Raw genomic sequence first — 16,192 nt, 5'->3', positions numbered from 1 at the left:
CAGGACAGAATTTGCGTCATCTGGTTTTGGCTACAGGTTACGAATACATATTGCCAACACGACATTGGCAAAAACGCTTCCACACCATCGTGCTCGTCCTAGTAGATTCTTTCGATAATTGGACTAATTAAAAAAATTATTAGTTAATTATAGATGTTTGTAGTTCTGCAGTTCTACTTATAGAATTTGAAAGGCATAAAGTAATGTAATGTGCTGAAAGTAAACTAACCCGTTTTTGTTCTGGTTTGGCAGATCCGAGCGGCCAGCCGGCCAGCAGCGTGCTCGTGGATCGGCCATCGGCGTGATGACGACTGCCTATTCCCTTCCCTCCTCAACGATGGAGAGATTTGACCGGCGTTAGGAGGCGGCGGCAAACTCGATCTCAGACAACATGAGTTTTTTTCTTTTTGGTCGACGGGATCTCAGGCGGCAGGAGTAGTGAGCAATGGGGAGGTTGGAAACGAAGCGAATATAACTGTTTTTTAGGTTAACGAAGAAATTAGATTTTTTTTGAGTGAAACGAGGTGATTAGACGAGACCTGAACTAGGTGTACGCGTATACTGTTTCTAGCCCTTTATATAAAATTTGGGCCTTTTATCAGTATACTTGGGCCCTCGCAATGGAAGGGACAACCACCTAGGGGGGGGGGGGCAAAACATGGCATGAACTCTGCGCGTACGCTGAAAATTAGCTGCTAACTGATTGATACCAAGGGGCGGCATGATCGTTAGGGGAGGGGGTCTCGCCCCCCTCGCCCCCCTTGAATCTGTCCCTGCCTATCACTAACCTAGCACAAAACTAAACCTATCACTAATCTGGCATTAAAAGCAAAAAAAGAATAAAAACACAAAGAGAAAAACTCACCTTGATTGGTGAGGTCTAGCACGGGAGGTAGGGTGCAGAGGCCTGGGCGGTGGCGGCCGATGGGTGAGGGAGTCTAGGATTCTGTGGTCCTTGGGCGACCAGTTAGTCAATATCGGGTGGACCCGTTGGGCCGCATTGTAGAGGACTGAGCCTTATGATGACCTCTACTCTGGAAGGAATATCCCAAAGATTGGCGTGTACTTCAAGCTTAGAAAGACTAGGTCGGCTCATCTATTCCCGATTATAGTCGGTAACTTGTAAACCCTAGGGTCCATGGTGTCTATATAAACCATGGACCCCTATCCGTGTAGGAGAAGGCTGAATCGTTTAGGGTTTAGCATATATGATCTCGAGTTAGATCTACTCTGTAATGATCTTCATCAATATAATCGAGCAGGACGTAGGGTATTACCTCCATAGGAGGGCCCGAACATGGGTAAAACCATCGTGTCCCCTTCTTCCTATAACCCATCGACCCTAGGTCCATAGTTCGGGACCGCCTACCCGAGATCTGCCGGTTTTGACGCCGACAGTGGGGCGTCGAGCCGATAGGGCATGGGGGCGCCGGGGCGGTGCGGGCGGCGGGGAAGAGCGCTGGTTGCGGGGTGGGGTGGCCAGTGCGGGGAGGAGCACTGGTTGCACCTTTATGTTCTTACTTTGCTATTTTCAATACTAAATATAGACTCTTGCTTGTTATTGTCTTGACTTGAATTACACATCTTACTTGCTTTACTTTGAAGTTCTTATATGTGTGGTAGCATGTCATCACAGAAATTATTTGTGTTATCATTTACCTACTCGAGGACGAGCAGGAATTAAGCTTGGGGATGTTGATACGTCCCAAACGTATCTATAATTTATGTTTGTTCCACGCTCTTTTGGGTGACATTGTTATATGTTTTGCTACACTTTCGTACCTTTTTACACATATTTGTAATAACCTACTAACTCAGTGCACCAGTGTCAGTTTCTGTCTGCTGATGTCTTTTTTGTAGGGGCTTTTACCCAAATTTACAGAGCCCCAAAAATCCCGAGAAAAATATATAAAAAATCAGCATGACGGAAGCTTCACGAAGCATCAAGGTGGGCCAGAGGGGAGCCAGGGCCTGCCCAGACGGCCTCCCTGTGCGGCCCCCCTCCTGGCCGTGCCACCAAGGCGCCTGGGTGGGGCCCACCTCCTCCGATGCCCTCCTTCGTGTAGGGGAACGTCGCATGGGAAACAAAATTTTCCTATGCGCATGGAGACCTATCATGGTGATGTTCATCTACGATAGGGGATTTCCGATCTACGTACCCTTGTAGATCGCACAGCAGGAAGCGTTAAGAAATGCGGTTGATGTAGTGGAACGTTGTCACGCCCAAGATGCGACCCTATCCTCAATTTGGCATGAAGGCCTCGTCAGGGATAGAAGCGCATCTTGTCGTGTCGCAAGAATGGATATCGTTACAAGTACATGTACTGAAAAGAAGTGATATACATAAAGAATTGGCTTACACTCGCCACATGCTACTTCAGAGTCACAGCAGTACAGTACATAATCATCATGAAGAAGAGCAGGGTCCGACTACGGACGAAAACAAACGAGAAAAGAAGAACGACGTCCATCCTTGCTATCCCAGGCTGCCGGCCTGGAACCCATCCTAGATCGATGAAGAAGAAGAAGAAGAAGCAACTCCAAATGAACAATCAACGCGCTCGCGTCAAGTAACCTTTACATGTACCTGCAACTGGTGTTGTAGTAATCTGTGAGCCACAGGGGACTCAACAATCTCATTTCCAAAGGTATCAAGACTAGCAAAGCTTACTGGGTGAGGTATGGTTAAGTGGTGAGGTTGCAGCAGCGGCTAAGCATATATTTGGTGGCTAAACTTACGAGTACAAGAAATAAGAGGGGGAAGATCTACGCATAACAGACGTGAACTACAGATGATCAAATGAATGATCCTGGACACCTACCTACGTCAGACATAACCCCACCGTGTCCTCGATCGGAGAAGGAACTCATGAAAGAGACAGTCACGGTTACGCACACAGTTGGTATGTTTTAATTAAGTTACATCAAGTTATCTAGAACCAGTGTGAAACAAAGTTTCCACGTTGCCACATAACCGCGGACACGGCTTTCTGAAAGATTTAACCCTGCAGGGATGCTCCAACTAGTCCATCACAAATTACCACAAGCCGCATAGAAATCCTCAATCACGAAGCTCGCAATCTCATCGAATTCCTTAGTGGAAAACCTCAACTCTGAGATTACCCAAAGCATCACCGGAATCCCGATGCACAAGATATGTCGTCAAAGGTAAAACTAATCCAGCAAGGCCGCCCGGCGTGTCGACGATCCCGATAGGAGCCGCGTATCTCGTTCTCAGGACACGACGGATAAGCACAGTGTACGGTGGCCTGATAGAAATCTCCCGAGTTGCCCCGGGTTGGCCCCGCAAACGGCTCTAGTTTTGGACCAGCACCAACAGCACTGGCCCCCGTGTATTATGTAGAATTACTCGTGGGTAGCGCTAACTCCCTATGCATTTCAATTTAACAGAATTATTATGTTGGGCAAATAGTACCAATGTTGGGCCTTGCCAGACCAGCTTTAATCTAAAACGAATTATCAAGGGGGTCCCCATAACAACCCCGATCGTGTTAGGAGCGCTCAATTATGGAACATAACACCGGTAGCCGAAACTAAGGGGGCAAAGGTGGAACAAAACACCAGGCTAGAAAGGCCGAGCCTTCCACCTTTTACCAAGTATATAGGTGCATTAAATTAATAGCAATTAATATGGTGATATGACAAGGAACCCATGTAATCACATGGAAGCAACTGCACCTGCAACTAGCAACGCTACACAGGGTTAAGCAAGCGATAACATAGCCAATCAGTGGTTTGCTAGGTCGAACAGGTTGAAGGTTATCATGGCATTGTTGAGAGGCTGATATTTAACATGTGGTAGGCAACGAGACATAATCGATAGAAGCGATAAAACTAGCATGGAAATGATAGTAATGGCATATGGGGAAATGGTCATCTTGCCTGAGATCCCGCTTGGAAGAAGAATGCCTCCGTGAAGCAGACGAACCGATGTAGTCGAACGGGTCCTCACAATCCGACACGCTGTGGAACTCTATCGAGACGAAGCAAACCGGAAACACAAATCAACACACATAATTCACCACACGATGCACAACACATATGATGCATGAGCAGTTGAAAACATGCAAGACACGGCATGACAATTCACACACTCAAGCACTACACATTAAGTGAAGTTCAATATGCAACGAGTTGCATATTGAAGAAACTCCACGTATAATTATTTAGTTCTATCCCGATTAGATACACAACAATATTGAATGTTATTAATCATGGCAAGAGGTGAAGCGTAATTAAACTACCTATCTAGGCATTTTAAATGAGGTCGGAAATGACATATAGCACCTTCGAGACGACCACACATGTTAATTTACAATTCTCTCCAGATCTGAACTAACACCTTTAATTAGTTGTTAAACAGCAAAACAAATAGGTTCACGTGATTCTACGCGTTATTTCAAGCAATATACACATAAAGAACATCTCCAACGGAGCTACGGATCAAAAGTTACAAGCACCGCAAGATATGATGGCATAAATGCAATATGTGTACACCGACGGCTACGAGCACTTCAAAACATAAAAACATCAAGAGAAAAATGAAACTACACGAGATTCTAAGCAAGTTTCATGTAGGACACGATCAAATCGGAGCTACGGTTCAACATCTACGAGCAAAAGAAGAAATCACTACAATCTGCCAAAATCAGCCACATAGCATTTTCTACACCCCACAACTACGAGCTACACAACTCCGATAAACTCAAGCAAGGAATGACACGAAAGAGGGAAAGAAGCACTACTACAAACAACTAACAACAACTAGCATGGCAGCAAGGAACACTAGGAAAAGAAGTCACAAAATGGCATCTCACATACTATTTCAGACTTAGCGAAAATAGCAGTTTTGAAGCTGCAGTTTTCGATCTGAAGGCATATTGACAGCAGCAAAACCATAAGCTACAAGACTCCAAATGGCATGAAAATTTACAGCATGCTAGAGAAACAGAAGGGCTACAACAAACTCCATTGGTCCAACCTCAAAAGAGCTACAGATCACAAGATAGAAGCATGACAAGACAGCAACAAAATATAACAGAACTCAGACTTAGAAATATTTCAGCACCTCCAAATCAGCACTATTTCTAGCAACTTGAGAGCAAGCAAACCACACCTAAACATGCATTTCTATTGCAACCAAAATTACCAGGGGCTAGACTAAACACCCAAGAACAACTCTCTAGTTGACAACTCCGTCAAACGAAGCACGGAATAATCCTACGAATTAAACAAAATGGCAACATAGCAAAATATCGCGCGAACTAACTTGCTGTAATGCTAAAACTAATTGCACAGAAAAATCTCATGGATTTTTCTACCCCGGAAACATATAAAATATGTGGGGTTGCGCAACAAAAATAATGCCACACATAAATGCGAGAAAATAACCTATTCACGAAAAGATAAACTAGCGGCAATTCCCTACGCGCAAAAATACCAATGACCGCTCTAAAATACATGGCAAAAGGATTCCTAAAACATGGACATTTCTATTACGACATACGAGCAATCCGGTCTTGCGCGAAAAAAATAACACGGGACCAAGACAATAAAAACAGCACACATATCTAGGCATTCGGCACGCAAAACTACATCAAACATATATGCAAGTTGTAAATTCGTAATCTACGCGAAATTTTATACGAAAACCATATGCTACATGTCATGATCCGATTTACGGATTAAAAGATATGGGCAATCAAATATACGGATATTTTTCTGGAATTTAATTAAATTCCGAAAATCCTAAATAACTAACGGGCCTAATGGGGCGCAAGATAATTTAACACCGCATTGTGCAAAAAAAAAGAGGGCTCGGGTGTTGGCTCACTTTGGGCCGGCTGGGGATCTGCTCGAGAGGAGGAGCTGGGCCGAGGCGGTAGGCCGGCCTTGCCTGGGCTGGCTCCTGGGCCGCGCGGGGAAGGCCTGGGGCGCTGGAGCGTCGTGCTCCTCGTCTCCTCATCCTACTGACGAGGAGGTTGCCAGCGACTGCTGGTGGGACGATGCACGGGGTGATCGGCAGCCCGGGAGACGGCGGGACCGGCAGGGAGGCCGAGGAACGGCGGCGCCCGACCGGATCTGGGCACAGATCGGAGGGAACGGCGGCGGCACATGGCGCGGCGCAGCAGCGAGCATGCGGCGCGGAGGTTGGCCGACCTGCTCTCCACGGCGACGCGTTTTCCGGTGGCGGCCGGCGACGGGGGACCTCCGGCTAGGAGCTGCGGGGTCGGGGTCGAGGCGGCGCACGTCGACGGGAGACGGCGGGGCGAGGGAGGCTGCGCGCAGCGGCGGGGCTGGTGGCGCAGCGGGAGGAGCTCGGGCAGGAGCTCGGCAGGGAGGCCGGCTGCTCGCCAGATGGGCTCGGCGGGCCGGTCGCGGGCTCGGCGGGCCCGGCGGCTGGGAGGGAGAGAGAGGGAGGCTGAGGAGGTAGGTGGCACGGATCCCGAGGGGTTTAGGGTTAGGGCTAGATTTGGAAGGGGGAGACTGTCTAAAAATGCACAAGGTACTATATATAGACAAAAGGGGGGGCTAGGTTTAGCGAAATTCCGACCCGGATCCAACCGTGGGGTCGGATTCGAACGTTTCCGCACGCGGGAACGGGTAAGTGGCCGTGTATGGTGGTTTACCGGAGACGAGAGGGAAAACGGCGGCGCGGCAACGAATTTTAAAACACCGACAAACGTCCGATGGTAGACCGAATACGGTGCCGCTACGGTCGACCGTTCGGGTACCAGACGAACTCCGATTGCGACGAAATTCGACAGGCGTCCTAGCTATAACTAATCATGACCTCATGCCAAGTTTCACCTCGGTCAGAGTAAGTTTCCACCACACTTTTAAAACAGGGTTTTGACGATGCCGCGGGCGCGTGCGTGTGCGGTCAGGCTCAGAACGGGTAACGACGCGAACTGGCAACTAACAACGGATGCAAGTTTTAAAACTGGCGGCAACGGAGACGCCGATGCAATGCAGATGATGCGAATGATGCGATGATGGTGCGTCAAATAAAAATAACCACACAACAAAAACAGAAAGAAAAGGGGAATCTTCTAGAACGTCGACATCGGGCTATCACAAACGTCCTCACGTCCCTCAATCCGCCCCGCGAACCGTCCCACGAACCGTCCCGCGATCCGTCCCACGATCCACTCCGACCTAGTCCCAAACGGACGGCACCTCCGCGTTCAGCACACGTACAGCTCGACGATGATCTCGGCCTTCTTGATCCAGCAAGAGAGACAGAGAGGTAGATGAGTTCTCCGGCAGCGTGACGATGCTCCGGAGGTTCGTGGTGATCTATCCTAGCAGGGCTCCGCCCGAGCTCCGCAGAAATACGATCTAAAGGAAAAATCATGGAGGTATGTGGTCGGGCTGCCGTGGCAAAGTTGTCTCAAATCAGCCCTAATACCTCAGTATATATAGGAGGGAGGGGGAGGGACCTGCCTTGAGGCTCAAGGGAGCCTCAAGGGGTCGGCTGAAGGGGGGGGGGGGAGGAGGAGTCCTCCTCCAATCCTAGTCCAACTAGGATTGGAAGGTGGAGTCCTTCTCTACTTTCCCACTTCCCCTTTTTTTCTTTCTCTTTGATTTTTTTCTCTCTCCTGCGCATAGGGCCTCTTGGGCTGTCCCACCAGCCCACTAAGGGCTGGTGCGGCACCCCTAAGGCCTATGGGCTTTGCCCGGGTGGGCTGGCCCACCCTGGTGAACATCCGGAACCCATTCGTCACTCCTGGTACATTCCCGGTAATGCCGAAAACTTTCCGGTAATCACATGAGGTCATCCTATATATCAATCTTCGTCTCCGGACCATTCCGAAAACCCTCGTGACTTCCCTGATCTCATCCGGGACTCTGAACAACATTCAGTAACCAACCATATAACTCAAATACGCATAAAACATCGTCGAACCTTAAGTGTGCAGACCCTGCGGGTTCGAGAACTATGTAGACATGACCCGAGAGACTCCTCGGTAAATATCCAATAGCGGGACCTGGATGCCCATATTGGATCCTACATATTCTCCGAAGATCTTATCGGTTGAACCTCAGTGCCAAGGATTCATATAATCCCGTATGTCATTCCCTTTGTCCTTCGGTATGTTACTTGCCCGAGATTCGATCGTCGGTATCCGCATACCTATTTCAATCTCGTTTACTGGCAAGTCTCTTTACTCGTTCCGTAATACAAGATCCCGTGACATACACTAAGTCACATTGCTTGCAAGGCTTGTGTGTGATGTTGTATTACCGAGTGGGCCCCGAGATACCTCTCCATCACACGGAGTGACAAATCCCAGTCTTGATCCATACTAACTCAAAGGACACCTTCGGAGATACCTGTAGAGCATCTTTATAGTCACCTAGTTACGTTGTGACGTTTGATACACACAAGGCATTCCTCCGGTGCCAGTGAGTTATATGATCTGATGGTCATAGGAATAAATACTTGGCACGCAGAAAAACAGTAGCAACAAAATGACACAATCAACATGCTACATTCATTAGTTTGGGTCTAGTCCATCACATGATTCTCCTAATGATGTGATCCCGTTATCAAGTAACAACACTTGACTATGGCCAGGAAACCTTGACCATCTTTGATCAACGAGCTAGTCAACTAGAGGCTTACTAGGGACAGTGTTTTGTCTATGTATCCACACAAGTATTGTGTTTCCAATCAATACAATTATAGCATGGATAATAAACGATTATCATGAACAATGAAATATAATAATAACCAATTTATTATTGCCTCTAGGGCATATTTCCAACAGTCTCCCACTTGCACTAGAGTCAATAATCTAGTTCACATCACCATGTGAGTCTAACGAATCTAACACCCATATAGTTCTGGGGTTTGATCACGTCTTGCTTGTGAGAGAGGTTTTAGTCGACGGTTCTGAACCCTTTCAGATCTGAGTGAGCTTTACAAATCTTTATGTCATCTTATAGATGCTGCTACTACGTGGTATTAGGAAATACTCCAAATATCTACTCTACTATACGAATCCGTTTCACTACTCATAGTTATTCAGATTAGTGTCAAAGCTTGCATCGACGTAACCCTTTACGACAAACTCTTTAACCACCTCCATAATCGAGAAAAATTCCTTAGTCCATTTAGTTACTAAGGATAACTTTGACCGCTGATCAGTGATTCAATCCTGGATCACTCTCTGTACCTCTTAACAGACTTGCTGCAAGGCACACATCAGGTGCGGTACTCAGCATGGCATACTTTAGAGTCTACTGCCAAGGCATATAAGACGACCTTCGCCTATTCTCTTTATTCTGCCAGGGTCGGGTTTTGAGTCTTACTCAAATTCACACCTTACAACACAATCAAGAACTCCTTCTTCGCTGATCTATTTTGAACTCCTTCAAAAACTTGTCAAGGCATGCATCTTGCTGAAACTTCTATTAAGTGTTTCGATCTATCTCCATAGATCTTGATGCTCAACGTTCAAGTAGCGCAATCCAGGTATTCCTTTGAAAAACTCCTTTCAAACAACCTTTTATGCTTTACAAAAATTCTACATTACTTCTGATCCACAATATGTCAACCACATATACGTATCAGAAATTCTATAGTGCTCTCACTCACTTCTTTGGAAATACAAGTTTCTCATAAACCTTGTACAAAGCCAAAAGCTTTGATCATCTCATCAAAGCGTATATTCCAACTCCGAGATGCTTGCACCAGTCCATAAAAGGATCGCTGGAGCTTGCATACTTGTTAGTATCCTTAGGATCGACGAAACCTTCTGATTGTATCACATACAATCTTTCCTCAAGGAAACCGTCGAGGAAACAATGTTTTGTCTTCCTATGTGCAACATTTCACAAATAATGCAACAACTACTAACATAATTACAACAGACTTTTAGCATCGCTGCGAGTGAGAAAGTCACATCATAGTCAACTCTTTGATCTTGTCGAAAACATCTTTATGACAAGTCGAGCTTTTCTTAATAGTGACTTATCACAATCATCGTCTGTCTTCCTTATAAAGATCCATCTTTACTTAATAGTCTTACTACCATCAAGTAGTTCCTCCAAAGTCTACACTTTGTTTTATACATGGATCTTCTCTCGGATTTCATGGCCTCCAGCCATTTGTCGGAATCCAGGCCCACCATTGCTTCTCCATAACTCGTAGGTTCATTGTTGCTCAACTACATGGCCTCCAAGATAGGGTTACCATACCACTCTGTAGTAGTACGCGACCTTTGTCGACCTATGAGGTTTGTAGTAGCTTGATCCGAAGCTCCAATGATCACTAGCATCAGCTTCCACTTCAATTTGGTGTAGGCGCCACACGAACAACTTCCTGCGTCCTGCTACACACTGGTTGAAGTGACGGTTCAACAACCTCATCAAGTTCCACCACTCTCCCACTCAATTCTTTCGAGAGAAACCTTTCCTCGAGAAAGGATCCATTTCTAGAAACAAACACTTTGCTTCCGGATCTGAGATAGGAGATGTATCCAACCCTTTTGGATATCCTATGAAGATGCTTTCATCCGCTTTGGGTTCGAGCTTATCAGACTGAAACCTTTTTCACATAGGCATCGCAGCCCCAAACTTTCAAGAAACGACAGCTTAGATTTCTCTAAACCTCAGTGTATACTGTGTCATCTCAACAGAAATACGCGGTGCCCTATTTAAAGTGAATGCGGTTGTCTCTAATGCATAACCCATAAACGATAGTGGTAATTCGATAAGAGACATCATAGTATGCACCATATCAAATAGGGCGTGGCTATGACGTTCAGACACATCATCACACTATGGTGTTCCAGGTGGCATGAACTGCAAAACAATTTCCACATTGTCTTTACTGCGTACCAAAACTTGTAACTCAGATATTCATCTCTATGATCATATCGTAGACTGTTTATCCTCTTGTCACGACGATCTTCACTCTAAAATAACTTTGAACTATTCAATATTCCAGACTTGTGATTCATCAAGTAAATACTCCTGTATCTACTCAAATCGTCAGTGAAGTAAGAACATAATGATATCCACTGCGTGCCTCAGCACTCATTGGACTGCACACATAAAAAATGTATTACTCCCAACAAGTTACTCTCTTGTTTCATGTGGCATGATCTGCATGTCTCAAGTGAGTCAAAATCAAGTGAGTCCAAACGATCCATCCGCATGGAGTTTCTTCATGCATTTTATACCAACATGTATGGTTTGCATGTCTCAAACGTTTCAAAAATGAATAAGTACAAAGATCCATCAACATGGAGCTTCTTCATGCATTTTACACCAACATGACTCAAGTGGCAGTGCCACAACTAAGTGGTACTATCATTATTACTTTGTATCTTTTGGCACTAATATTATGAACATGTGTAACACTACGATCGAGATTCAATAAACCATTGAGGGTAATTATTCAAGCAAATAGAATAACTATTATTCTCTTTAAATGAATAATCGTATTGCAATAAACACGATCCAATCATGTTCATGCTCAACACAAACACCAAATAACAATTATTTAGGTTTTACCACCAATCCCGATGATAGAGGGAGCGTGCGACGTTTGATCATATCAACCTTGGAAGCACTTCCAATACGTATCATCACCTCGCCTTTAGCTAGTCTCCGTTTATTACTGTAGCTTTCATTTCGAGTTACTAATCACTTACAACCGAACCAGTATCCAATACCCTCGTGCTACTAGGAGTACTAGTAAAGTACACATCAATATCATGTATATGAAATATACTTCTGTCGACTTAGCCAGCCTTCTTATCTACCAAGCATCTAGGATAGCTCCGCCTCAGTGACCGTTCCCCCCATAACAGAAGCACTTAGTCTCGGGTTTGGGTTCAATCTTGGGTTTCATTAGAGCAGCAACTGGTTTGCCGTTTCATGAAGTATCCTTTTAGCCCTTGCCTTTCTTGAAACTTAGTGGTTTTACTAACCATCAACTATTGATGCTCCTTCTTGATTTCTACTTTCGCAGTGTCAAACGTTGTGAATCGCTCAAGGATCATTGTATCTATCCTTGATATGTTATAGTTCATCACGAAGGTCTCACAGCTTGGTGGCAGTGACTTTGGAGAACCATCACTATCTCATCTGGAAGATTAACTCCCACTTGATTCAAGCAATTGTCATACTCAGACAATTTGAGCACACACTCAACGATTGAGTTTTTCTCCTTCACTTCGTGGACAAAGAATCTTGTCGGGGGTCTCATACCTCTCAACAAGGGAACGAGCATGAAATCACAATTTCATCTTTTTAGAACATCTCTTATGTTCCGTGACGTTTCAAAACGTCTTCTGCGCCTTGCTTCTAAGCCATTAAGTATTTTGCACTAAACTATCACGTAGTCATCATAAACGTGTATGTCAGATGTTTCAAAACATCCACAGACGACGCTCGAGGTGAAGCACACCGAGTGGTGCATTAAGGACATAAGCCTTTTGCGCAGCAACGAGGACAATCCTTAGTTTTACAGACTCAGTCCGCAAAGTTGCTACTATCAACTTTCAACTATATTTTCTCTAGGAACATATAAAAAGAGTAGAGCTATAGCACAAGCTACATCGTAATTTGCAAAGACCATTAGACTATGTTCATAATAATTAGTTCAATTAATCATATTACTTAAGAACTCCCACTCAAAAGTACATCTCTCTAGTCATTTGAGTGGTACATGATCCAAATCCACTATCTCAAGTCCGATCAGCACGTGAGTCGAGAATAGTTTCAGTGGCAAGCATCTCTATGCTAATCATATCAACTATACGATTCATGCTCGACCTTTCGGTCTCTTGTGTTTCGAGGCCATGTCTGCACATGCTAGGCTCATCAAGTTTAACCCGATTGTTCCGCGTGTGCAACTGTTCTGCACCCGTTGTATGTGAACGTTGAGTCTATCACACTCGATCATCACGTGGTGTCTCGAAACGACGAACTGTCGCAACGGTGCACAGTCGGGGAGAACACAATTTCGTCTTGAAATTTTAGTGAGAGATCACCTCATAATGCTACCGTCGTTCTAAGCAAGATAAGGTGCATAAAGGATTAACATCACATGCAATTCATAAGTGACATGATATGGCCATCATCATGTGCTTCTTGATCTCCATCACCAAAGCACCGGCACGACCTTCTTGTCACCGGCGTCACACCATGATCTCCATCAGCGTGTCGCCATCGGGGTTGTCGTGCTACTCATGCTATTACTACTAAAGCTACGTCCTAGCAATATAGTAAACGCATCTGCAAGCACAAACGTTAGTTTAAAGACAACCCTATGGCTCCTTCCGGTTGCCGTACCATCGACGTGCAAGTCGATATTAACTATTACAATATGATCATCTCATACATCCAATATATCACATCACGTCATTGGCCATATCACATCACAAGCATACCCTGCAAAAACAAGTTAGACGTCCTCTAATTGTTGTTGCATGTTTTACGTGGTTGCCATGGGTATCTAGTAGGATCGCATCTTACTTACGCAAACACCACAACAGAGATGTATGAATTGCTATTTAACCTCTCTCCAAGGACCTCCTCGGTCAAGTACGATTCAACTAAAGTTGGAGAAACCGACACTCGCTAGTCATCTTTGAGCAACGGGGTTGCTCGTAGCGATGAAACCAGTCTCTCGTAAGCGTACGAGTAATGTTGGTCCGAGCCGCTTCGATCCAACAATACCGCGGAATCAAGAAAAGACTAAGGAGGGCAGCAAATCGCACATCACCGCCCACAAAAACTTTTTTGTTCTACTCGAGATGACATCTATGCATGAACCTAGCTCATGATGCCACTGTAGGGGAACGTCGCATGGGAAAGAAAATTTTCCTACGTACACGAAGACCTATCATGGTGATGTTCATCTACGAGAGGGGATTTCCGATCTACGTACCCTTGTAGATCGCACAACAGTAAGCATTAAGAAACACAGTTGATGTAGTGGAACGTCCTCACATCCCTCGATCTGCCCCACGAAACGTCCCACGAACCGTCCCGCGATATGTCCCACGATCTGCTCCGACCTAGTGCCGAACGGACGGCACCTCCGCGTTCAGCACACGTACAGCTCGACGATGATCTCGACCTTCTTGATCCAGCAAGAGAGACGGAGAGGTAGATGAGTTCTCTGGCAGCGTGATGGCCCTCCATAGGTTGGTGGTGATCTATCCCAGCAGTGCTGTGCCCGAGCTCCGCAGAAATACGATCTAGAGGAAAAACCGTGGAGGTATGTGGTCGGGCTGGCGTGGCAAAGTTGTCTCAAATCAGCCCTAGTACCTCAGTATATATAGGAGGGAGGGTGAGGGACCTGCCTTGAGGCTCAAGGGAGCCTCAAGGGGCCGGCCGAAGGGGGGGGGGAGGAGGAGCCCTCCTCCAATCCTAGTCCAACTAGGATTGAAAGGTGGAGTCCTTCTCTACTTTCCCACTTCCCCTTTTTTTCTTTCTCTTTGATTTTTTCTCTCTCCTGCGCATAGGGCCTCTTGGGCTGTCCCACCAGCCCACTAAGGGCTGGTGCGGCACCCCTAAGGCCTATGGGCTTCCCCCGGGTGGGTTGGCCCCCCGGTGAACATCCAGAACCCATTTGTCACTCCCGGTACATTCCCGGTAATGCCGAAAACTTTCTGGTAATCAAATGAGGTCATCCTATATATAAATCTTCATCTCCGGACCATTCCGGAAACCCTCGTGACGTCCGTGATCTCATCCGGGACTCCGGACAACATTCGGTAACCAACCATATAACTCAAATACGCATAAAACATCGTCGAACCTTAAGTGTGCAGATCGTGCGGGTTCGAGAACTATGTAGACATGACCCGAGAGACTCCTCGGTCAATATCCAATAGCGGGACCTGGATGTCCATATTGGATCCTACATATTCTCCGAAGATCTTATCGGTTGAACCTTAGTGCCAAGGATTCATATAATCCCGTATGTCATTCCCTTTGTCCTTCGGTATGTTACTTGCCCGAGATTCGATCGTCGGTATCCGCATATCTATTTCAATCTCGTTTACCGGCAAGTCTCTTTACTCGTTCCGTAATACAAGATCCCGTGACATATACTAAGTCACATTGCTTGCAAGGCTTGTGTGTGATGTTGTATTACCGAGTGGGCCCCGAGAGACCTCTCCGTCACACGGAGTGACAAATCCCAGTCTTGATCCATACTAACTCAACGGACACCTTCGGAGATACCTGTAGAGCATCTTTATAGTCACCTAGTTACGTTGTGACGTTTGGTACACACAAGGCATTCCTCCGGTGCCAGTGAGTTATATGATCTCATGGTTATAGGAATAAATACTTGACACGCAGAAAAACAGTAGCAACAAAATGACACGATCAACATGCTACATTCATTAGTTTGGGTATAGTCCATCACATGATTCTCCTAATGATGTGATCCCATTATCAAGTAACAACACTTTCCTATGGCCAGGAAACCTTGACCATCTTTGATCAACGAGCTAGTCAACTAGAGGCTTACTAGGGACAGTGTTTTGTCTATGTATCCACACAAGTATTGTGTTTCCAATCAATACGATTATAGCATGGATAATAAACGATTATCATGAACAAAGAAATATAATAGTAACTAATTTATTATTGCCTCTAGGTCATATTTCCAACACTTCGGCCTATATTTAACTCTCCGATAGAAAACCCTGATAGGAGATCCAGAATCGTGAATTTCTCCATCATTTCACCGCCGCAGCACTTCCGAGATCGGGAGCGCCAGAAGACCTCTTCCCGGCACCCCGTCGGAGGGAGGATTGACCTCTGGGAGCTTCTCCACCACCATGGACGCTTCCCAGGTATGCCGTGAGTAGTCATCCTTGGACCATGGGTCCATGACCAGTAGCTATGTGATGTCTTCTCTGCAATCTTGTGTTTCAATGCTTAGCCCTTGTGAGCTGCCCTACATGATCAAGGCATCTATGTAATTTACCTGCTGTTGCTATGCTTGGTTTGCTGGGATCTGATGGATTATGAGATTATGTTCACATTGTGATGAGTTATATATTTGGTTATCCTTTTATATTATGTTCTTGAGTAATTCATGCATGTTCTCCATTGCTTTTTATTGCTTTGGTCGAGCAGTAGATTGTAACTTCAAGAGGGAGTGTTATGCATGATTGTGGGTTCATGCCCC

Source organism: Hordeum vulgare, chromosome 6H (genome assembly GCF_904849725.1).
Source record: "Hordeum vulgare subsp. vulgare chromosome 6H, MorexV3_pseudomolecules_assembly, whole genome shotgun sequence".
In the NCBI taxonomy this organism is placed as follows: domain Eukaryota; kingdom Viridiplantae; phylum Streptophyta; class Magnoliopsida; order Poales; family Poaceae; genus Hordeum; species Hordeum vulgare.
Note: the sequence above shows the minus strand (reverse complement) of the source record.